The following is a 24,928-nucleotide window of genomic DNA, read 5'->3' as shown; positions in this document are numbered from 1 at the left end:
AGGTACGTGGATGGGACAGGTTTGGAGGGATATGGGCCAAATGCAGGCAGGTGGGACAAGTGTTGCTGGGACATGTTGGCCGTTGTGAGCAAGTTGGGCTGAAGGGCCTGTGTCTCACGCTGTATCACCCTGACTCCCTATGACTTTATCAAGGTTCCATGACCTTCAACTATAATACAGGCTGTTAGTGGATATTACAGAGGATATCAGCAGGTTCAGTCAGTTTACTGCTCAAAGCTGTGCTTTTCAACAGGGCCTGCTTTTTTGCCATTCAATGGGAGTGCTGCAAGACTTGCTCAGTGGGTCAGGCAGCATCTGTGAAGGGAAACAGGCAATCATTGCTTTGGGTGGAGACGCTTCATCATGACTGGATGCCTCTAGACTAGATCTAGACTGGAAATGAAGATTCTCACCCCGAAACGTTGACTGCCCATTTCTCTCCACAGATACTACCTGTCCTTCGCTCCATAGATGCTGCCTCACCCGCTGAGTTTCTCCAGCATTTTTGTCTACCTTTGATTTTCCAGCATCTGCAGTTCTTTCCTAAACCTGACCCGTTCAGTTTCTGTAGCAGTTCTGTTTTTTGCTACAGATTCCAGCATCTGCAGTCTCTTGTGCCGCCACCTTTAACAGTCATTTTTATTCCGTGCACAGCAACGGAAATGAATAATACGGTTCCATAAAACTGTTGACATTTCGGAGGCCTTTGTGTCATTCCTTTGGGCTTCTGTACAATTCAGTGCCTTGTTTAACAGAACATTTATTTAATCAAAGTCATGGTGGTTTTGCTGCACAACATCATGCAAAGAAATGCCACATTCAATTGTCTACTGCATATGTTTGCAAAGGCCAGGGACTGCATTTGAAAAGTAATTTATTGACTGTGAAGTGCTCAGAAATATCTTGAGGTTGTACACATTGCTGCACCAAGTCAATAGCGGTAACACACCACGGCATGATTTGTTTTTGCCTGGTCTGCAACAAGATAATTAAAGTCTCAAACCTAAAATAAAAGTGTATTTAAAGATTTAAAAATCGTTGATAATGTCACAAATTCACTATCACTGTTCTGTGGTGCAAGGATCTGCTGCAGGTATGGCAGCCCGGCAGCCCAGACTTGCCTCTCCTCAATAGGAGACAAATATTGCAATTATTTAAAAATATCTGTAATCATGTACTAAAATTCATTCTTTCTGGGAGTTTGTGAGAATTTGTTCAAATTAGATCTGATCCAAATCTTATTTAGCTTTTGTGGAATCTTAAAATGTTGAACTTTCCTCGCGATTCATTGAGTTACACATACATGTTTAAATCAGACTTTCCTAAGATGGGGGACTGGGGGCTGGAGTGAAAGCATCTGTCATTTCTGCGACAGTTTTATTTTCTTTATAATATTTGATTAATAAAGCAAGCTTGACTCCCTCATCTCCCTTGTTGAGTGGAGCTATTCGCAGCAATAGAGTTCCAGATGGAGGCAGATGCGGTTCTGATCTTGTTTGTAATTTTACCAGTTTTTGCTGGGAATGTACACAAATAGAACCATGGGGAGGACCTGCTAAACCAATGGCAGACTGCAAATGCTCATCATCAAGACAGTGAGTGAAAACCTAACAGTAGTAGGCAAAGATCTTATAGCTATAAGATCTTTGGTAGTAGGTAACATTTGTGATTTTCTGCTGCTGGTACTTGGGGAAGTGGTTGGTATAGCATGAAGGAGAATGGGCAAATTTGCTGGTACTGAAAGCACTACATATAAAAAACAATTATCCCTCATAAAGATGTGAGGGATATAAAAGATGTATTCTGGTTTAATTGGTTTCTCGTTTTTTGACAAACTTCGATAAACATCTTGTCCGAATCGTGTATTGGATTGTGATCACGATTTTGTTTGTATGATGTGCATCCACAACTCCTGAAGCAAGGCAAAGTGCAATATATGGCAAAACAAGTAATAATTGCAGTAATATTAATTAACCAGAATTAAAGGGTAAAACCATTTTAAGATTTGCAAAAGATTAAATGTGCCCCTAACTAACACACTGTGAAGGCTGTCATCTTGTTTGCCAGTTTAAAAAATAATTAATAATTGGTCTGATATATTTTCTAATTACAATATATAAAGGTAACTCGATGCATTCACATTACTGCGAGCCTCTGATGTTCTGGCACTTGTTTCTTTGGTTGTGCCAGACAACCGCATTCTCTGGATTATTGGATATTAGATATTCAATATGAATACGTCAACACATTTTTAGTTAGCTGTTTTTAGATGTCACCCAGTATTATAATATATTATCCCGGTGAACGTGGTATGTTTATAGCAAGCTTGTTGAAAGGGAAAAGAGTCATTTGAAAGAGAGCCCGGGAACAATTGTAATCATGTATAGTCTTTCCGCTGACTGGTTAGCACACAACAAAAGCTTTTCTATGCACCTCCGTACACGTGACAATAAACTAAACTCAACGAAACTAAACTAAAAAAAGTGATGCCAAGGCTACACAGAAAAGGGGGGATTGGGGCCCTGGCGAGTCGAGAAGAAGTGTGGCAAACATTACCTGGTGAGCTCAATGCCAAATTATTGGAATTCTCAAAGTCAGATTTAATTAAAATTTACTGTCGTTTGTTAAATAGTGAAATATTTTCACATAAATACATAATCCTCATAGAAAGTTTGCTTTAAGTTTATCATTGAATTTTAAATTGTATCATTTAGAGAGGCAATGTGTAAATCTCAGCATACACGGGCAAAAGCAATTAAAAAAAATGTATAATGCTACTGATGTTAAAGCATTTGCTGCATTTGTAATTGTGCCTTTTGGAAGAAGTGGGAATAGCTAGCAGTAAGATGATTTGACTATCAATATTAAATTTCCTTTTTGGTCTCAGTCCAAAAGCTCAACAGACCAGACTCCTTTGTAAGAATAAAAAGAGTAACTCACCACACCTGGAGAAAAACTTTGGACTTTAACAGCTGGTTAACTGGTAGACTGGGTCCTATATTGTTTGGTTCGCCACTTGATCACCATTTTGTGGGTGGTGTAGGCTTTGACAGGATGAATAATGCAGCTTAGTCAGACTGGGATGTGGGATGTGACAGATCGAATGCTATAATTTCCACACCCACTTTAAATAACAAAAAATGTAAATTTCCTAAAAAATACCATTGTCATTAAATATGCAATAGGATGAAAACTGTAGTTCTGCATAAATCTTTCCTAAGAGGCTGCTGAATCAAATAAAACAAATCCCAGTTCCATGGAACCAGTCAAGTGTTCTGTGCTTTTCTTAGAACTGGAGGCTGCGTTATATATCCAGACACTCTTCCTACTCTCTTGCTGTAAAAAATCCAAGCAATGTGTACATAGTGGCATTATTATCTTGTAACTAATTAAAGCAAGCTGGTAATTTATGTTTCACCTTCAACAGGAGAGATATGTCTTGAGAATGATACAACTTCAAGAGTAGTTTAATTTCCTGATGCATTTATTATAAGTGCTTAAGCATAACATTGTCATTTAGTTACAAGAGTGAGGCTGTTAACATGATAAAATGTTAGTTAGGCCAGACATGGAATATTATGGTCATCATAATATAGACCTGGAGTATTATTGGTCATCATACGAGAGGAAGGAGGGATTACGATGAAAAGGGTGCAGAAGAGATACACCAGGATGATGACCTGGATTTGAGCATTTCAGTGATAAGACAGATCGGATAGGTTGTGGAAACAAGGTAATGCAGATGCTGGTTTACATACAAGGACACCATGCGCTGGAGTAACTCTGCAGGTCAGGCAGCATATCTTGAGAACGTGAACATGTGATGTTGCAGCTTGGGACCCTTCTGGATAGGTTTGGGGTTGATTCCCTGTGAGTGGAAGATTCTGAGGGGTGACTTGATGGAGGTAGCCAAAATTATGAGGCGGATAGTAAGGGTAGGGAAAGTAAGAATCTTCTTTCTATGGAGGATGTCCACATCAAGAGGGGACATTGTATAAGATGAGGAGAACATTTGGAAGGGATTTTTAGTTTAGTTTGTTAGGTACAGCGTGGAAACAAGACTTTTTGGCCCATCAAGTCCGCACTGACCAGCGATCCCTGCACACTAGCACTATCCTACACACTAGGGACAATTTAGAATTTTTACCAAAGCCAATTAACCTACAAACCAGTACGTCTTTGGAGTGTGGAAAAAAACCAGAGCACCCGGGTAAACCTCACGGGGCGAATGTACAAACTCTGTACAGATAACATCTGTAGTCAGGATTGAACCTGGTTCTCTGGCTCAATATGGCAGCAACTCAGTGCCACCGGATCTTAAGGGCTTGTCCCACTTAGGCGATTTTTCTGGCGACTGTCACAGTCGTAGCAGGTAGCCGATAAAGCGGCAACAGGACCCCCCTATGACAATGTCTACGACAAGCTACTACAACCTACCACCTTGTCGACGTTAAGCTATGGCAAGCTACCGACAACCTGCGACACATTAGGGCGTCCACCTACGACCCCACCTACAACAACCTACGACAACCGAAGTCAACCTATGTCCACCCGCGACAAGCTACGACAAGCAACAACCCTGTTGGCGACAACAGAAGACAATTCAGTCGCCAGTACCTGTCGCCGGTTGACATAGGTTGACGTAGGTAGTCGCCAATGGAATTCACTGAAGCCAGCATCTGGCGACAACCTATGACAGCACCTACGACAGGAGAAGACAAGCTATGTCAAGCCTTCAGTCGTCTAAATGTTTTGAACATTTCAAAATCCAGCGGCAACCAGAAAAATGTTACGCAACTTTAGGCAACTTGAGGAGACTACACACGACCATACAGGCGTTACCCCGTGACCATGTGGGGGCAGCCTAGTCGCCTATCCTCCCCGAAAAAATCACCTAAGTGGGACAGGCGATTTAGTATTTTTTTTCACACAGGGTGGCTGTTGTCTACATTGCACTACCTGAGAAGATGGTTTAGACAGTTACTGCCACAATGTTCAAGAAACATCAAGACAAGCATATCAATCACCATGGCACAGAAAGCCATGGACCGAATGTGGGTAAATGTGTGTAGATGAGTACAATGGTCAGCATGGACATGATGGGCTGAAGGGCCTTGTTTCTATGCTGTATGATTTTATGACTCCATGACTTACACGCATGTTAGCTTTATTAAGCTAACTATTTTTACATATAAACATTGAGGCAAAATGCAGTACAGGTGCACTACCTTGTCCATCTCGCACCAACTCCACTGAACCTGTCAGGTTCAGCACAATCCACGATAACAATTTAAGTTACAAAATAAATTGTAATTCATGCATTTAAGACTTCCTGGAACACTGCTACCTTGTTGGGAGATACAGCAAAATAGAAAATGTTCAGTGTTAAGGTTAGTTTCTTGTCCCTGCTGTTTTAAAAAAAAAAAATGATTACTGATAGCAGGCAAAATTTTGTTTTAGTACCTTTTACCCCATAACCGCCCTATCCACTGACGCATAGCCCCCAACTCTCAGGCGCATCTAGAGAGGAATGGGAGGGGGGGTAGAGAGTGAGGGCAGAGCGAGAATGGGGAGAGGCAGAGACAGAAGGGCAAGAGACAGAGGGAGAGTGGGGGTGGAAGGGAGGAGGAGAGGGGAGGGTGGGTGAGGGGGGGGGGGCAAGGGGGAGGGAGGGGAGAAAGAGATGGGAGGAGAGAGGGGGGGCCCCGGGGGGGGGGAGGGGGGGGCCGGAGACAGGTGGGGGAAGGGAGGGGGGAGACGGGGGGGAAGGGGAGGGAGGGGGAGCTGGGGCGGAAGGGGGTGGAGGGAAGGCGGTGACGGGAGGGGGAGAGTGTGGAGGGGGGAATGGTGTTTAGGGGCAGGGGGGGGAGGGAGGGTGGGGGGAGGGTTGGGCAGTTGAGAGGAGGGGGAGTGAGAGAGGAAGGGGGGAGTGAGAGAAGGAGGGAGAGGGGGAGAGAGAGGGGGTCGGGAGAGAGAGATGAGAGGGGTGAGTCGACAGCCCGAGCGAGGCACGGAGTTTCGATTGCCCTGACACGGGGACTCTGAGGACGGTGAAACACAGCAGGGGGACCAGCCGATTGTGGCTTCCGCCAGCGTGACAGAGCCGGGCCGGGCCGGGGGGGACAGACGATCGTCCCCTGTGATGGATAGAGAGAAAATATCCTATAGTGGTATCAACAGCTGTTGATAACGCCTGTTGATAACTGCCAGCTGACAACAGCCGTTTAAAGCCGTGGTCACGGTCACCCCGACTGGCACAGTAAATTGCAGCTCAAAAACTGTCCGTTTTCAATGTTTTTAACGGGTGTGAAAGTGCGTGTTTTCCCATTCACTAACATGTACCGGATGTATAGCATGTACTCCACTTGAGATTTTCGGTCACGTGGGTGTGGATCTACGCTCCAGTGACCTTTCGTGAAATCACCCTATAGCGGAACGGAGCTGTAGAATATTTGTTCTGCAGAACTTTCTCGATCTTTAATCCACAGCGGCGGGGGGGGGCAGGAGCCAGGTGGGCCTTGATTGGTGGGCATATGGCCATTGTGACGTAGCAGTTAGCAAGCGGTGATTATATTTTATTCAAAATCTGGGGAAATAATTGGCCGAATTTAGAGAGGAGTGCATTTATGTAATCGTAAGTTAAATCCCTACAGAAATCTCTGTGTTTTTCTGATCCCCATTCCACCCTCTATTCAGTCCTCACTGACATCCCCAGTACTCCCCCCCCCCCCCCCCCCCATCTAACCCCCCCGCCCCCCCCCCCCCCCCCCCCCTTCATCATGTACTTACCCCCCCTTCTCATCCATCCTGCTACTTTGTCCTCCATTCATCCTGTACTGATCCCCCTGCATTCAGTTTCTACTGATCCCCCCTGTTTGTCCTGTACTGAACCTCCCATTCATCCTGTACTAATCCCCCCTCCATTCATCCTGCACTGATCCCCTCATTCATCCTGTGCTGATCTCCTCATGCATCCCGTACCGATCCCCCATTCATCCTGTAGTGATCACCCATTCATCCTGCACAGACCCTCCAATCCACACTGTACTGACCCCCCCTCCATTCATCCTGTACTGATACTCCCCTTCATCCTGTGATGACCCCCACCCATCCATCCTGTACTGATCCCCCCCATTCAAGAAGAATGGGGGGTATAGTCTGAAGAAGGGTCTCGACCCGAAACGTTGCCTATTTCCTTCGCTCCATAGATGCTGCCTCACCCGCTGAGTTTCTCCAGCGTTTTTGTCTAATCCCATTCATCCTGTACTGACCCCCCATCCATCCCGTACTGATCCCCCATTCAACACCACTGACATCCCTTGTGCCCTCCCCTCACAATTTTACATACTCCAAACAACACATACTAATTCACCTGCCTCAATCCATCCATTCCGCACCGATTGCCATTGCCTTCTCAACCCCCCCCTCCCCCCCCGCCATCTATCCACCCCCGCACTGATTCACCTCCCCCCGACCCTATTGTGCTGGAAATGTCTTCAGAGCGAACATTGACTATGTTTGATAACGGAATGCAATCAAATGTGTTTTAGTTCCCAATGTTATTATTTGTTTTAGTCCATAAAGATGGATTCATTAAACTGTGAACAGTGAAACATTAAAACCTCAGTGTTCGATTGCCACTGCTACCGTTGACACATTATTACAGAATTCATTTTAACGGCAAATCAATGCTCTTAATATGGAGTATCAGTATTGTAGTTATTTAAAAAGCAACATTCACAACTATATGTTGGATTTATCCAGGTTTTACTTCTACAGCTGGTCATATACATCACAAATTTGGTCAGGAGATATTTCAGTTGAAATTTTAACTAATTCTGAAGTGGGAATGATCGAAACAGCATTTATCAATCATTTTTTTTAAAATCTGGTGCGTTCAAACTGGGTATCTTCATTGCTGTTCACAACACGTACATCTAATCTGAATGTTCGGTAATGTGGCGTTTTAACACCTTTAAACATATTATCAAAAGAATATTTGGTGCATTTATATCCTTTGGCCATCTCTTGTCAGTTAGTGTAATGTTTAACCTGTCAGATGGGTATAGTCGGTTTTAACAGCTATTATCATAAAATGCCTTTAGAAATTTCCTTGTAACCTGTATATTTTGTTATGGATAAATTATGTGGGAAGCGAGAGTGTTTCTGTACCAATAGCAATAACGACCCATGCTATGGCCATGTCATGGTAATTTTCGGTCCTTCACAGAAAACATGTTTGCATCAATCTGTAGTGTGCATGGTTAAGCATATATGTTACCATGGTCCAGGATTTATTGACACAGGTTGATCATACGCTGAATAATCCAACCACATTTTTGTTTGAAAGTGGAAAGAACTAATAGAAATTGCATTAATTGCAATGTGTAAAAAGAGTTGAGATACTATTATAATTTTGCTGCATGTCATTGTGGTATATATCATGTCTTGAATGGTGAATATGCTTAGTTTGTGACTTAATTTGAAGAAGAAATAATATGTCAAAGCTTCATTGAGCATAATTCCGGCTGGTAACTACGCACTTCGTCCAAGCACATTATCGCACGCTTCATGCAAGCCGTCTTAAATGACCACCTAAACTGTCATTTGGCAACCTAAAAAGCTGCCAAGGTTGCCCGCTGGCAACAGGGAAAAAAAGTTGTGAGAGTCTTGCAGAGGCTACACTGCAAGACACAAACCACTGGTTTGCTGCAAAAATTGGATGGCCAGGTTACAGTTTGCCAAGAAGTATTAAAAGAGCAACCACAGTTCTGGAAAAAGGTCTTGTGGACAGATGAGATGAAGATTAACTGATATCAGAGTGATAGCATGAGCAAAGTATGGAGGAGAGAAGGAACTGCCCAAGATCCAAAGCATACGATCTCATCTGTGAACCACGGTGGTGGGGGTGTTATGGCCTGGGTATGATTGGCTGCTGAAGGTACTGACTCGCTTATATCATTGATGGTACAACTGCTGATAGTAGTAGCGTAATGAATTCTGAAGTGTATGGACACATCCTGTCTGCTCAAGTTCAAACAAATGTCTGCGATTCATGGACATCACAAGTTGCTGGGTAAAAATCTTCTCTGGTGATGCTCTTCCAGGTCTGTATTGCAGCCATCTTTAGCTTATGCTTGTTTTGGGGGCTAGTCCCCTTCAGTTTATTTTTCAGCATATAAAAGGCATGCTCAATTGAGTTCAGCTTTGAAAAACTCCTTTGTTGCTTTACCAATATGTTTGGGATCATTGTCTTGCTGTAGAATGAACCACCGGCCAATGTGTTTTGAGGCATTTGTTTAAACTTCTCCATGGTGAAACCAAAATGTATAAAAATGGCCTTTAATAAAATCTGACAATGTGCACTTTAACCACATGTAATTTTTTCTATTACAAATCTCAAATTGTGGAGTACAGAGGCAAATAAATAAATGATGGGTCTTTGTCCCAAACATTATGGAGGGCACTATATTAATGTTTTTTGCTGTAGATTTCTTACAACAATTGAGTTTTGTTTGCCAAATTTCTCAGATGTTATTCAGTCATTTAACATTTTTATTTGGAAGGAATTGCTTTCTGGTACCTAACATAGTAGGTCCATAATTGCTTTCCTGAACCCTGCACACTCTACCTTCCCTCTTGGTAAGGTAGAGTGCTTAAAACACCTCGGACCCAGATTTCAGACATCTATTCTGATATCCTTATTCCTGTATTATTATCCTTCAAGGTTGTATTTGCTAATATGCATGCAAGTATCCTTGGGATATCTAAGATTATAAGAAACATTATCTATGGTACCTGAAAACTGCTTTTTAAAAACGTGTCTTTGTCATGTTTCTGTAAGTAGAGTTAGTTAAACTTGCATTGTAAAACATCTGGTTAGCAGTTTAATAATTATTATAGATGGAACAATAGAGTTCTACAGCATGAAAAAAGGCTCTTTTGTCCAATTTCTACATGACAACCAAGTTGCTTAACACAGCTAGTCCCACTTGCCTGTATCTGGTCTATATCCCTCCCCCAATCTTTCCCATCCACGTCGCTGTTCAGGTATCTTCTAAATGTTATAATTGTGCCAATAGGGGGGTTGCACGTAAGGTCACTGGGTCATAGGGCTTGACGCACGGAGTCGCTCAATCCATCTGGAGGTCATCGCAGCTTCCGGTATATGTTGTTAATACACGAAACGCATACTTTCCTACCTGTTAAAAACCGCCAAAATGTTTAATTTTTACGCTGTAAAAAATTGTGGAAATTGGGTAAGCATGAGAGACATGAGAGACAAAGGGCGGTATTATCTAATTATCTAAATGGTGGCCGATTGGGAAAGGGGGAGATGCAGCGAGACCTGGGTGTCATGGTACACCAGTCATTGAAGGTAGGCATGCAGGTGCAGCAGGCAGTAAAGAAAGCGAATGGTATGTTAGCTTTCATTGCAAAAGGATTTGAGTATAGGAGCAGAGAGGTTCTACTGCAGTTGTACAGGGTCTTGGTGAGACCACACCTGGAGTATTGCGTACAGTTTTGGTCTCCAAATCTGAGGAAGGACATTAATGCCATAGAGGGAGTGCAGAGACGGTTCACCAGACTGATTCCTGGGATGTCAGGACTGTCTTATGAAGAAAGACTGGATAGACTTGGTTTATACTCTCTAGAATTTAGAAGATTGAGAGGGGATCTTATAGAAACTTACAAAATTCTTAAGGGGTTGGACAGGCTAGATGCAGGAAGATTGTTCCCGATGTTAGGGAAGTCCAGGACAAGGGGTCACAGCTTAAGGATAAAGGGGAAATCCTTTAAAACCGAGATGAGAACAACTTTTTTCATGCAGAGAGTGGTGAATCTCTGAAACTCTCTGCCACAGAGGGTAGTTGAGGCCACTTCATTGGCTATATTTAAGAGGGAGTTAGATGTGGCCCTTGTGGCTAAGGGGATCAGGGGGTATGGAGAGAAGGCAGGTATGGGATACTGAGTTGGATGATCAGCCATGATCATATTGAATGGCGGTGCAGGCTCGAAGGGCCGAATGGCCTACTCCTGCACCTAATTTCTATGTTTCTATGTTTCTATGACATGTACCCAATTTCAGAATTCCAAAAGTGAAGCGAAATGAAGGTAAAGAGAAGTGAGAGCTGAAGGGACAACAACAGCTAAAGTGCTTGGCGAACATTGGCCGTGCAGATATCGAAATTGAAAATATTGGGAATTATCCCGTTTGCTCACTGCATTTCATCAACAGTAAGTCATTATTTGTTTTTTCTTGATTCCTTTGTTATCTAAAAAGCCTCAGAAGTGATAAATCTGGCTGTAAATTTTGCTTCAGAGGCGTTTTCTTTTTGTATGGAAAAACCCATTTGAGAACCATGGGCCATTTTAAAATTTTACGGTCAGATTTATCATTTCTGAAACTTTTTAGATGCCAAAGGAATCAAGAAAAAACACAAATAATGCCTTACTGTTGATGAAATGCAGTGAGCAAACGGCCAATGTTCGGCAAGCACTCTGGCTGTTGTTGTCCCTTCAGCTCTCGCTTCTATCTACTGTCAATTCTCCTCACTTTTGGAATTCTGAAGTAGGCTAAATGTTTCTCACGCTTATCCCGATTTCCATAATTATTTACAGCGCAAAAATTGACCATTTTGCGGGTTTTAACGGGCCCGCTACGCTGGAAACAATGGTCAGTGTTTACCTGCAGTTCATCGCTTGTACTCCAGTTGGCATAGTGTAGCAACAGCACGGGCCATGAGTCGTGACCCGACTGCCGTGCAACCTCCCTATAGGTCTAATAGCCCTGTCCCATGGCGCGAGTTCATTCCAAGAGCTCTCCCGAGTTTAAAAAAAATCAAACTTGTGGCAAGCACGGAGAATGAACGTAGCGGGTAAGTCGGAGCTCGGGGACGTCTCTTAGCGCTAACGGCAGGTACTCAGGAAGACTCGCTAACGGCAGGTAAGCACGGGAAGACTCGTGAAGATTTTTCAACATGTTGCAAAATGTCCACGAGAGCCTCGAGTACCGACGAGTGGCCATTACCGTAAATCTCCGAGTTCGAATCAGGGCAAACTCGGGAGAACTCTTGGAATGAACTTGCACCGTGGGATAGGACTATAACACTTCCTTTGGCAGCTCATTCCACATAGCCCCAACGATCTATGTGAAAAGATTACCCCTCCGGTCCCTTTTTAGTTTTTCTTATCTCACCTTACACCTCTATCTTGGGGATAGGTCTAAGGGTATTCATTTTATCTGTGCCCCTCCTGGTGTTATATATCTCTATTGAACCATCTCACAGCCTCGATGCTTCAGGAGAAAACGACCCAGCCTACCCAGCCTCTCCTTCTAACACAAACCTTGCAGACCATGTAATATCCTTGTAAATCACCTTTGCAGTTTCGTGAAATTCTTCCTATAGCAGGGCGACCAGACTGTGCAGTTTTACCAACCAACATCTCGTACAGCTGTATCGTGACGTTGCCCTGCCGATGAATTTCCATTCAATTCTATTGAATTTGGATAAAACGTTCTCCTTAAATTAATAAGACAATTTAAATGATTTAATCTCTTCAGTTTCCCCTTGCTTCCTTTCAGAAATGTGCTTGTGTTTAATGTGCATTTATTTTAGTGCAACTTTAAAGAGATTGTCGAATGCGATGCACTAGTTCAAATTAAACCTGTAACCGTTGTAAACCAGTTGGCACCTTCTCGCCAAGGCAGGCTGTGCGTGCGTCAACTCAAACAGCTAATGGTTTTCATGCTCTTCAACACAAAAAACTATCTTAAGTACAATGGTTTTGTGTGTGTGTGTGAGAGAGGAAGTAATAGCTTCCTCTTTCTTTTCCTCTTGCATCTTTCAGCGTGTCTGCTGCACGCCTGATGTGTGACTGGCAGCAACCTCGCCTCTGTCATTTGACAGAAGCTGCTAGCTCGGCCCAGCAGCAGCGTGACGCGCAGTCCGGGTCGCGGCTCGTCCATGGCCATGGCTGTGATGTGCTGGTGCCAGTGAGCGCTCGCAGGGGAGTCTGCCAGTGACGGCGGTGGCCGAAGCAGCTGTCCTGTGAACTGCAGAAGGCATGAACTGCAAGGGAGAACCGCTGGCCGGCGCGGACAGGCAGGAATAGCGCGGGCATCCATCCGCACAGCGACCTGAGGGGAATGTGTAAGGTTGCCGAGCGGCTGGGTGGTTGTGGTGCGTTGCAGGTCAGTTGCACAGTCATCCCGCCGCGAACGCAGCTGAGAACGGGCGAAGCCGCAGAATAAATAACAGTGACACTCCATCCAGAAAGACGCATTGTATGGGCAAGACGGAAGGATTTATCATCAAGAAGGGGAGCGTGCTCTGGGCATGAAATCCCCAGCCGCAGTCGCTTGGATGTAGAGTGCGGGACGCTCCACTCACTCACACACGATCCAACACAGCGCTTCGTGCAATCGCGGAGTTTATGCTCGGTGAGCCGGTCCTGTTACTTTGTTTCTACTTGCAAGTAAACATTTTCCACAGATATCGTAAATGTTCTCTCATCTTTTGCGGATTGTTTCTCCGCATGAGTGTAGTTTGCTTATTTACGTCAGCGCGTTACATGGAATGGAATACTTTCTTGTCACATGTGATTAGGCATAGTGAAATCCTTTGCTTGCATACACAATGTATACAAATACATACATATAAAACACACAATTCTTGTCAAACTGAAGAAGGGCCCCAACTCCAAACGTCTCCTTCTCCAGGGATGTTGCATGATCCACTGAGTTGTAGCACGTTGTGACTTTTTTGTAAACCAGCATCCGCTGTTCCTTGTTTCTACAATTCTTTAGTTGTTTGGCAAAATGAGGCTGATTCCTGTTCACTCGGATACTGCGGAGCGGAAAACCATTGAGTACGTGCAGTCGTGTAGTAATCTTTCCAGTTAAACTTCGAGCCCAGTTGTGGGCTCCAGGAAGACCAATTACCAATTCATACCAAAGTGACAGGAATACTTGTCTCCTTTCCTTCTCGCCAGAGATGCTGCCTGTCCCGCTGAGTTACTCCAGCAATTTGTGTCTACCTTTGACAGGAATACTTAATCGTGTGGTATGAGCGAGAACTTTAATGATTTTCGATTTGTGTCATTTGTTTTGAGTTTTATTTAAAACTTAATGTCTAAACTCCCTCTCAGTAGCCTCGTCACTTGAAATTGACTGAGTATTAGTATTGAAATTGTTCCATTTGTGATATCAAAAAGATAAGTGTGTATATATTGGAAAGCCAAGTGCTTGAGTTTCTTCTCAGTTTCTCACACTACCTGTCTAGAATAAGTACTTTTCTTTTCAGGGAAACGTAGGCTCTAGCGACTATTCCCCTCAACAACTTGATCCGACAGCACAAACATGTATTTTTCTTCAGGCAGCCCGATCAAGTTACACTTCCAGGCTCTTTGGATAATGACAGGTTATACACTATACAACTCTGCCTTTAATGTTTTATTAATTAAAAGTGGCTGGATTAAAAAGGCAACGTTCCCGATCGAGACTTTACTTTGAACCCATCTGTAGCTTCACTGCACAAAACAATGTATTTATATTCTCATTACCCGTCTTGCATCCATTTTAAATCATCTTGTCAGGACCACTTATTTTGAAAATAGTTGGTAGTTATTTTGTAGGTGGCACATTCCTCTCTGGCTTTAAGTCTACAATTACAATAGGTGAATCACGTAAACTAGCAGTGTTTTGTTTGGTATTGCCTAAGCTGCAGATACATTTTGCTTCTTTGGAGTATGTTCGTTCTAACCTCCGATAATGTTTAGCTTGGTGTGTACAATACCTGTACTTTCAATTAAATTCTTGTATAATTACAACATTGAGGTTGAAGTCAGACCAAAGGCAAACATTCCAGTTGATGTGTACCAGTGACTCTTGAAACAGAAACAAATTATGATCATGAAAACTGTCTGTTACTCTGGTCAGATTATACATTCAGATTTGTAGTTTGTTGCCATATATACCAGGGGGTAATGAAATTCATTGTTCATATTTAGCTTACATTAAATATTATACATGGTAATGATTACAACTGTAAATACAATGATAAGTGCAAAAAAATGGTGAAACGATTGCAGTGAAATCTGAGGTAGTTTTTAAAAAAAAGTACAATATTGCAACAAAGATTATTTGAGGAAGAGTTGCGAATAAGAGTGTGGCAGCACCTCCAGGAAAGTGGTGCAGTAGCGGAGATTGGGGGAACTGCAGATGCTGCAATCTTGAGAAAAACACTTTCTTCACCCTACTACAATGTATGAAGAACAGTCGCGACCTGAAAAATCAGCTACCCATGCCATCCGGAGAAGCTGCTTTACCGGCATCCTAGTGTTCCTAGTGTCTACATTTCACTGCTCCACTGCAAACTCTTCTCAAGGTATGCTTACTTTGAAGAAGCTCTCCTCTCTTTGGGAGTTCTGTTGGACCCTCTCTCACTGCTCTCCCTCTGTAATTCCTGCTGTTCTTCGATCATGTTCTGACCCGGACGCGCTAACACAGCCAGGCTTGGTCCCACACCCACCTCTTGCAGATTTCTCCACCCACCCCACCCCACAATCAGTTTGAAGAAGGGTCCCGACTGGAAACATCACCTATCTGTAATCTCAAGAGATGGAAACCTATCTGTGCTCTCAATGGATGTTGCCTGACCTGCTGATTTCAGCACTGTGTCTTTGTTTAGTGCTGGACTAACTTGCTAATTAGTTCAGTAGCCTGATAGCAGTGGGATGAAGCGTTTCCTAAATTTCAAGAGGGTAAGATTGTAGATGTGAGTTTACATTTGAGGAGCAGATTATGCCAGTTACTGATTTTTATGTCTATTTATGTTATTTTACAGTTACATTGAGCATTGGTGTAGTATGTGCACTATTTTATAGTGTACACTATCTGTTTCAAGCAATCATCAACGTGTTTTCATGTGAACAAGAGCAGCTGACTACGTCATTATTGTATAAATAGATAATAGGTGTCATGAGAACAATGCCACTTGAAGATGCATGGGACCCATAACATATGAAACCAAGAGCAATATGTATCCCAATTACTAAATCTCAATCTGTAAGCTTTATTTGGTATTTCATCAAGCTGATATTGGCATTGCCTTTTTCAAAGTGTTTATTTGTGTAGTGTCCTTTGTGGCATTTGAATGCCCTTTGCTGCATTATAGTCAGTCAATGGCAAAGCCAGCATGGATATCTGATGGGTTCAGCACCAGGTGCACATTTTGATGGGTGTCGGTGCTGAAGTAATCTTGGGAGAGTAAAATCGTATGAAAAGGAAACTTAAAAGGGATGGTGCTATTGAAACTAAAACTCCCGGGGAGACTATGAAACAATTCCATGCATCCAGAGGTATTTGTATACTTTGATCAGGTTGGAGGTGATTAAATGAAATGGTAAGGCACAGGATTAAATTTTGTCAAATATTGGAACAGTTCAGCAGATGACACGTTTTGCTCATTTGAAGTGAAAACGATCGACGAGGAGGTGGGAGTATACAGAACATTTGTGTGTACAAATGGGTATTTGGCTTTGCAGCGGATAGACAAAGATAAGAAATCAAGTTTCAAGTCCTTACAATTGATAGCAATGCCATCCTGTACCATATGGCAGCTGCAGAAATACTGCATTGCATATTCTGGGTTAATGTGTCTGGGTTGAGCCTCCATGGACTGAGGTACAGTGAAAAGCTTCATTTTGTATCCTATCCAATCAGATCAACTAGCACCGTATATAAATCCAATCAAATCAAAGCTTGTGTGGAATTAGTTGAGCAAGGGGGACAATACAGAGTGAATCTGACTCTCTGCTGTCCTGGGCTCAGGTAAGATAGTTAATCATTGATGGGCAGGTGTACTAGGTTTTCAGTAATCATGCCTGGCAAACCATCCACACATTGCCAAATACATAATATACTGGCAGTGGGCTATTTCCGAGGAAGTATCCACCTTTTTATTTGGTATGCATTCATTCACCTTAAAGATGTATTTCGATTTATTGACTCGTCTTCTGCAAAGTGACAACTTCATCTGCACACAAAGCTCTGAAGTAACTCAGCAAGTCATGCAGGATCTCTGGATAATTGACAGGTGATGTGTTGGTTCAGGACCTTTCTTCAGACTGTGGGGGGGACGACAAAAGAAAGCTGCAAGAGAGGAGGGGTAGTACAAAGCCTGGCAGGTAATAGGTTCAAGATAGACACAAAATGCTGGAGTAACTCAGCGGGACAGGCAACATCTCTGGAGAGAAAGAATGGGTGATGATACGCGTCGAAACCCTTCTTCAGACTGACTCGAAACGTCCGTCACCCATTCCTTCTCTCCAGAGATGCTGCCTGTCCCGCTGAGTTACTCCAGCATTTTGTGTCTATCTTCAGTTTAAACCAGCATCTGCAGTTCCTTCCTCTACAGGTTGATACAGACGAGGAGGTTTTTTTTTGACAGGCAGATAGTTGAATAAATGTTTGAGGTGAAAAGATGGAAGGTGAGAGAAAATTGGAGAATTCAATGTTCAAATAGTAGTAATCAATCCAAACAGAATCTGAGGTGCTGTTCCTCCTTTTTGTGTGTTGCTCACTGAGTCTTTGCATGGTCTCGTTAATGTACAAGAGGCCACATGAGGAACACCAAATGCAGTAGATGAAGTTAGGTACACCGAACATCTGTTTCTCTGAGAAGGACTGCTGGGGTCCCTTAACGGAAGTAGGGGAGGAGGTATTGGGGCAGGTGTTAATTCTGGACTTTGGCTCAGTGCCCCGAACAATCTGAAAGTTACATAGCAAAAACCAAAAGCACCCTTTTAAATAAAATTGTCCCAAAACTAGATATTATGTTTAGTTTTGTTCAGAGATACAGCGTGGAATACAGATATGACCAGTGATCCCCGCACTTTAACAGTATCCGACACACATGAGGGACAATTTACACATACGCCAAGCCAATTAACCTACAAACCTGTACGTCTTTGGAGTGTGAGAGGAAACTGAAGATCTCAGAGAAAACCCACTCGGTCATGGGAGGAACATACACACTCCGTACAGACAGCACCCGTAGTCAGGATCGAACCCGGGTCTCCAGCGCTGTAAGGCAGCGACTCTACTGCTGCGCCACAGTGCTGCCCAAATACTTGAAGTACTATTGACATTTATTTGTCTGGTTATTTATAGAGACCAAGAATCTGAGAGAAGAGGTGAGAAAGGAGAGGTAGAAAGAAAAAAATATCATGCTGTCCATGAATTGACAAAAAAAAGTAGGCTTCTGGGAGATTAGGGGACTTCCCTAAACGAAATTTGAGTGATACGAACTCGGTGAATTTATTTATATTGACATTAGTAGCACACAATTCTATCTTGGACACTTCATGCAGCAGTTTTCATTTAATTCAGCCAACGCAGAGAATGAGGTAATGATTTAGATCACTGGATAAAGTGAGATGTGAGAGATTTCTTTGTCTTAAGTACACAAGATAGAATCTAAAATCGCACTTTGCCTGGGCAGTGAATGTCATTTGGCATCATTTGTTCAAATATTTAAACAAAGATAAAAGGCCAGGTCCGAGTAATTAAGTGTAATTGCCACTCAAATTCTGACTTTTCCTTTTCCTGCATCATGTATTCCGAAAACTATTAGCATCTTGCACTCCAATCCATAAAAGTAAAAAATACTGGTTGACATAAAAAAACAATTATACATTGCTATTTTGTACATTAAAATAATGCAGTGAAGAGCCTGATTCGGCTATTTTGGTTGTAAGGTCAAAAGGAACAGGAGTAGAATTAGGCTATTCGGCCCATCAAGTCTACTCTGCCATTCAATCATGGCTGATCTATCTCTCCCTCCTAACCACATTCTCCTGCTTTCTCCCCATAACTTCTGACACCCGTACTAATCGAGAATCTATCTATCTCTGCCTTAAAAGTATCCACTGACTTGGCCTCCATGGCCTTCTGTGGCCAAGAATTCCACAAATTCACCACCCTCTGACCAAATATATTTCTCCTCGTCTTCCTAAAAGAACATCCTTTAATTCTGAGGCTATGACCTCCAGTCCAAGACTCTCCCACGAGTGGAAGCATCCTCTACATATCCATTCTATCCAAGCCTTTCACTATTCTGTATGTTTCATTGCTCCCCCTCATTCTTCTGAACTCTAGCGAGTACAAGCCCAGTGCCGACATTCGCTTATCATAGGTTAACCTTCATAATACCAATATGACCTGGATATACAGGTGCACAACCTTTTATCCGAAAGCCTTGGGACCAGACACTTGTCGGATTTCGGACATTTTCGGATTTCAGAATGGAAGATTTTTAGCGTAGATTAGGTAGGTAGCGCGGGCGGCTTGAAAAGTCTGGAGCAGCTGCCTCCTCCCCGGAGACCGGGAGAATCATTGCATAAATGTTAGTTAGTTAGTTTGTTGGAAACGTTTAATCATTTCCCCCCACATGTTTTTTATATTTCTCATACACATTTACAGTCCCCTACCTACCTGGTCGGCGACTCCCAACCTCGCGGAGCTGGGGGCTCCGTCCGGCCGCGGACGGCGCCGGTTGGAGCTCCGACCCCAGCAACTCTACCCCTGGCTGCGCGGCTCCAAATCCAGCGACGCTCCGCGATGTTGTGTGTCGGCGGCCACAGCGCTCCGGAGCTTGCCGCACGGCGACCCGGTAAGGCATTGCCCGCACCCCGCTGGTATCCCAGCGCTGCAACGCCGCCGACTCCCGACATTCGCGGAGCTGGGGCGTCCGGCCGCGGGCCGCGCTGGATTTGGAGCGCCTCGCAGCCAGGGGTAGAGTTGCCGGGGTCGGAGCTACAACCGGTGCCGCCCGCTGCCCCACCGGCCACAGCGCTGCGGAGCTTACTGCACAGCGACCCGGTAAGGCATTGACCGCTCCCCGCCTCTCCGACCAGGTAGGGGACTAAGAATTAAAGTTTACCACTTCACCCCCCTTCACATAAAAGCCCTCCAAACTAACTGACTAACATTTAAGCAATGATTTACAGATGTTTAAGCGTCTCCCGGTCTCCAGGGAGGAGGCAGCCGCTACAGTAGTACAGACTTGGGTTGACCGTGGGTCGTTTTGGGTCAAGTTTGGCGCCAAACGCGAGCTTTGGTGCGCAGACGACATCTGGAAAAAATGGCCGGTTTTCGGAGCTTTTCGGTTTCTGGAACACCGGATAAAAGGTTGTGCACCTGTAGTAACTATTTGGTCTGTAGAATGCAAACCCTTGCAAGATTATCTAAAATAACAAATGCTAAGGGTGGAGTTGTATGGTTTTGATAGTGTTGCATTATCATTGAAGAAAGTTTGTGTAAAGATCAGAAATAGTTTGCCTGCATTGTGTAGACAATTTAAAGCACAGATTATCATGAATTTATGAGAGAGTGATGGATACTATTTTCAAATCAACTATGATGAAATGAAATATAGAATTAATGCAGTCAACTGGTAAAATAAATATGTTGGGTTTATTTCGATTTAGTTGTAGAACATTTTGCGTTCATTTTATACCATTTAAAAACTGCATCAGATTACTTAACATGAAATTCCATTCTGTCCGATTAATCTGGATTTTAATTGACACATTTTTATTTCTAGACATTTATTTTTTTATCAAAAATTGAAACCTTTCAAAGTTGAAAAAACAGAATAAAAGACCAAAGATCCCAGGACAAGACAGGACCCAGTTACAGCAAGGTGGGGGTAAAATTTTGGCATGTTCTGGTGAAAATTCTTAATTTCTTGAAACCTAAATAATAACTCGCATTCTTCACAGCTTACGAAGTTGCTTCTGCACCGCTTAATATAAAGAAAGTTGTACACTAAACCAATTCTTACAATACTATTTGCAAGTTATTTTTAAGTTCTCTTGCTGTAAATTTGTTGTACGGTTATTTACGTGCCACGTTAGATATTTCAAAATACATTTGTTTGTAAATCACAGCAGTTGCACTAAGTATGGATAATATATTGTAGATTGTGTCAATATTTTGAAAAATGTGTAATCCTTGCAAATTACAAATGCTTTGATGTATTGTTTACTTGGAGAGGATTGCTTTTGAGATTTGACTGCCTAAAAGTTTAACATATTCTTTTGGTTCATTTCTCAGATTATGCTGAGGCATGATTTATGACAATACTTGTGATTTATGTCTGAGTCTTCATGACTGAAATTAGATAAACTCGTGGAATGTGGAAGATTTTACAGCTGACCATTGCAATGTAGATCACCTCTGAAAAGTACATAGTTACTATACCACTTGTTTTAGTGACTGTGAAATGAAAAAAAAAATGTAATTGACTAGATCCTAGAAAACCAATAATTATTGGGGAAAAACCAGTCCAGCTTCAGCCCCATCCTACCCTTTGGGCTTCTACCCCATCCTAACTTAGTTGTGTGTGTTTTATATGGGTGTGTATGTGTGTGTGAGGGAGGGAGGGAGAGAGAGAAGGGAGGAAGGAGAGAAAGGAGTGAGGGAAGTAGAGAAAGAAGGGAGGGAGGGAAGGAGAGAAAGAAGGGAGGGAGGGAAGGAGAGAAGGGAGGAAGAGAAAAGAGAGGAAGGAGGGAGGGAAGAAGTGGAAGGAAGAGGGAGGGAAAAGGGAAGGGAGGGAGAGGGCCAGGCGGCAGGAGCAGATGCCGGGGTCCGGGCGGACGGGTGTGAGCTGAGGCCGAGGTTTGTAAACGTTGCTCCAACCACCGGCCCGGCCCGGCCCTCCCTGTATTATTCACCGCGTCTTCCCGGGGAGAGAGAGGGGTGGAGCCGGGACTGTGTGTGTGAAGCTCGGCGACTGGAGGGGCGGGAGCGCTGCCCTGGGACCGTGAGAGAACGACCCACCTCCACCTTCTCCATTCCCCCTCACACCCCTCCCCATCTATCCCTTTCTTTCCTCTCCACCCCTCTCCTCTCTCTCCACCGCTCTCTTCCCCCTCCACCCAGGGTAGATTTACCTGAGCCGAGAGTAGATTACTCTAGCACGGGGCCCAATTGATAGCAATTGGTCCATTGAGGCTTAAGGCCGGTCCTGCCCTTCCCTTCCCTCCGACATGGAGCGATTGCCAGCCCCCCTTTTTTTTGTTAAACATCTATTTCCTACGGGTGTCTTTTTTTTTCCCCCTTACTATTTCCATACTTTTTCGATAGATGCCATGACCCGTTTGATGTCATCCATCACCTGCTCCTGGTCTCGGCCCGCACCGATCTGCCGGGTGTGTGTGTGTGTGTGTGTGTGTGTGTGTGTGTGTGTGTGTGTGTGTGTGTGCACCAAGCGTGACCTTTCGGTCCAGTAGTGGCATCTCGATCTGAAACATTGATTCATTCGCTTCAAGATCTCTGATCGTGTGTTTCATGATGTCTCAAGCTTCTATGTGTTAAATTTCTCACTATAGAACCTTATCCTTGGTTTATTTAAATTCAAAGTACTTTTCTCATTCTGTTCATACCTCTTTGTTATCATCTTGCACAGTGATGTGCGCTCTGCTTAAGCTCGTGTGTTTGCTCTGTTAGTTTATTTAAATGGTCAAATTAATATTTGATGTTCATAGTTTTTATACTATTATGGGCATTGAATTTATGATGTAAATATAATGGAATGAATTTGAATTCTACCTGGTTCCATTCTACTTTGACCTCTAGCCTAACCTGTTGTGCTGCTGCAAGTAAGAATTTCATTGTTGTCAACAATTCACTCTTGACTTTTGTCCTTGATTCACATATGGACCACATAAAGTTTTGGCTATCTGTATAATGGACGTCCTGCTGCAGGGCATTCATTAACTTGGTTACTTTGCCCTGCTTCACTGAAACCAAAGCACAATAGGCAGGAAGTAGTGAGGAAATGATACTTCCAAAGTTGTTTACCTTGCAATAAGACTGACTGCTCTGCATGTGGATGAACACAATATGTATGTAAACATAGTTAACAAATTAATATAAATGCGAAGATATATATGGAGAAGTACACTGGTGGCACAATGGTTCAGTTATTGTGGTTTAAGTTCATCCAGAGACTTGAATTTGGGTTTTGTAATGGCAGATATGGAATACAAATTAATTTAATAATATGGAATTTATTATTTTAAAAAAAAAGCTACTTTTTGTCAATGGAGACCATGTGACCACAGCATTTTAAACATCCATCCGCTTTACTAATGGAGAGGATATCTGCAGTTGTAATGTAGACCATGAATATTTCTTATTTTGAAATCTTGTCAAGTTGAAGAATAGTGAAAGGTGGGTAATAGAAATCAGCAGGAAGGTATTGGGCAATGACAATTTGGGGTCTCCAAAGAATAAAGATCACAAGAAGGCTGAAATGTGAAGATTACTATAATTTTGATATTCTTTGATTGAAACATATTGAAGCAAGGGAATGTGGGATGATTTTAAGTGTGATGATAAGAGTTCAGGACATTTATGTTCCTATAAGAGCGAACACAAAAGGCAGGCGGGAATAAGGAAGTTTGGATGATGAAAAATTGAGGCTTTGGTCTGGAAAAAGGAGGCATGAGCCATGTAAAGGCAGTTGGGATCAAGTGTATCCCTGGAGGAGTTTCAGAGACTGAGGAGCAAACTTTAGACTGTGGAGGTAGACATAAAGACTGGGGACAAATAATGGAGATGTGTTGAGAACAGACCGTGTAAAGTCAAGGATGTGCTGAAAGTTCTAAGGCATATGAAGGCAGATAAATGTCCTGGGCCTGATCAGATACATCTGAGGACATTGGGACGTTGGAGAAGATACTGCATGAACCCTGACTGAGATATATATCATCATTAGAGGTTCGTGAGATTCTGGAAGACAGGGAATGTTGTGCCTCTGTGAAAGAAGGGCTGCGAGGAAGAGTCCAATAGATCAGTGAGTCTAATGTCTGAGGTAGACCTGCTACTGGAGAGGTTTCTGATGGGAAAAGAGATATGCATTTGGATTTATGGGCTGATTAGGGATAGTCAGCATGGTTTTGTATGTGGGAGATTGTATCTTATGAATCTGAGTATTTTTGAAAAAGAGACACAAAGTTGATGAGGTTATGCCGTAGATGTTGACTACATGTTGATTTCCTGTCAAATAGAGAATTTTTCATCTTTTGTGTCTTAAGGATGTTAAAGATGACCTTTAATTATTTCTGATGTTTGGGGACGGTCATGTTCAATGCTTCAAGGAGATATAAGGCAAATAAAAGTTGTTATTACCTAGGAATAAGCAGTAATGAGAGTTATAGAATCAAAAGTGAGTGCCATATTTATTGCAGTCAGTGCGACCTGGTGCCTGAGTAATAAGGATAGATAAATAATGATAATACTGATCAAAACGCATATTTCCTTTTGATTGTAAGATTTGCTCTATTCCTCTGTTGATTAAGACTGTACGTAGATAGTTCATGTTAGATTCTAGTTGGGGTATTCTTTGTTAAAAAGTTATTTTATATTATGTTTGCGAATTATTTTCGTTTCCAATCAAAATGAAGATCAATTCCATAACAAAAGAAGCCATTGGGGAGTTATTTATATATTTAAAAAAAGACGCAGTGTGAAAGATTTTGCGACCAAAGAAAATATGCATTGTTAATTTGAGTTATTGCTGTATTTTATTTTGTTCAGATGAAAACAGAAATTGGATGTGTTGCTGAATTTCTAACACTGTACTGTCACCTTTTCATAAACCATTTTGTGTGATTGCTGCGAGTCGGCTGCCCTGTCAGCAGTGTGTCCGTTATTTCGACTTTTTTGGAGTTTTTTTTAGTGTGTCCAAATGTCTGTTTTAGTGTCTCTCCGTATGTCTTGTGTGGGGGGTGGTGGGGAGGGGAACTGCTTTTGGTCGCCTCCTCGACGGAGAGGCGACTTTTTCCATGTCGCCTCCCTCACGGCCTAACAGCGTGGATTGGAACGGCCTTTCCCAGAGTCGGGCACAGAGCTATA

The 24,928-nt window shown here is 42.9% G+C and overlaps 1 protein-coding gene across 23 annotated transcripts in view; it reads left to right on the top strand.

Moving 5' to 3' along the window:
• The window catches only part of dtnba (dystrobrevin, beta a), a 446,182-nt gene that overhangs the window by 77,926 nt on the left and 343,328 nt on the right, over positions 1–24,928 (top strand). For 2 of the 23 annotated variants that reach the window (XM_055635467.1, XM_055635472.1), the window contains exons 1-2: positions 12,922–13,444; positions 20,610–20,708. The exons of 18 other annotated variants lie outside the window; for them this stretch is intronic. The gene's annotated coding sequence lies outside the window, so the exon portion shown is untranslated. Of the gene's footprint in view, positions 1–12,921; positions 13,445–20,609; positions 20,709–24,928 lie in introns of those variants that run through there. 3 more of the 23 variants (XM_055635470.1, XM_055635474.1, XM_055635469.1) reach the window with 2 other exon arrangements.

Source organism: Leucoraja erinacea, chromosome 5 (assembly GCF_028641065.1).
Source record: "Leucoraja erinacea ecotype New England chromosome 5, Leri_hhj_1, whole genome shotgun sequence".
NCBI classification, from domain to species: Eukaryota; Metazoa; Chordata; class Chondrichthyes; order Rajiformes; family Rajidae; genus Leucoraja; species Leucoraja erinaceus.
This window is presented reverse-complemented; position numbering and strand designations above follow the sequence as displayed.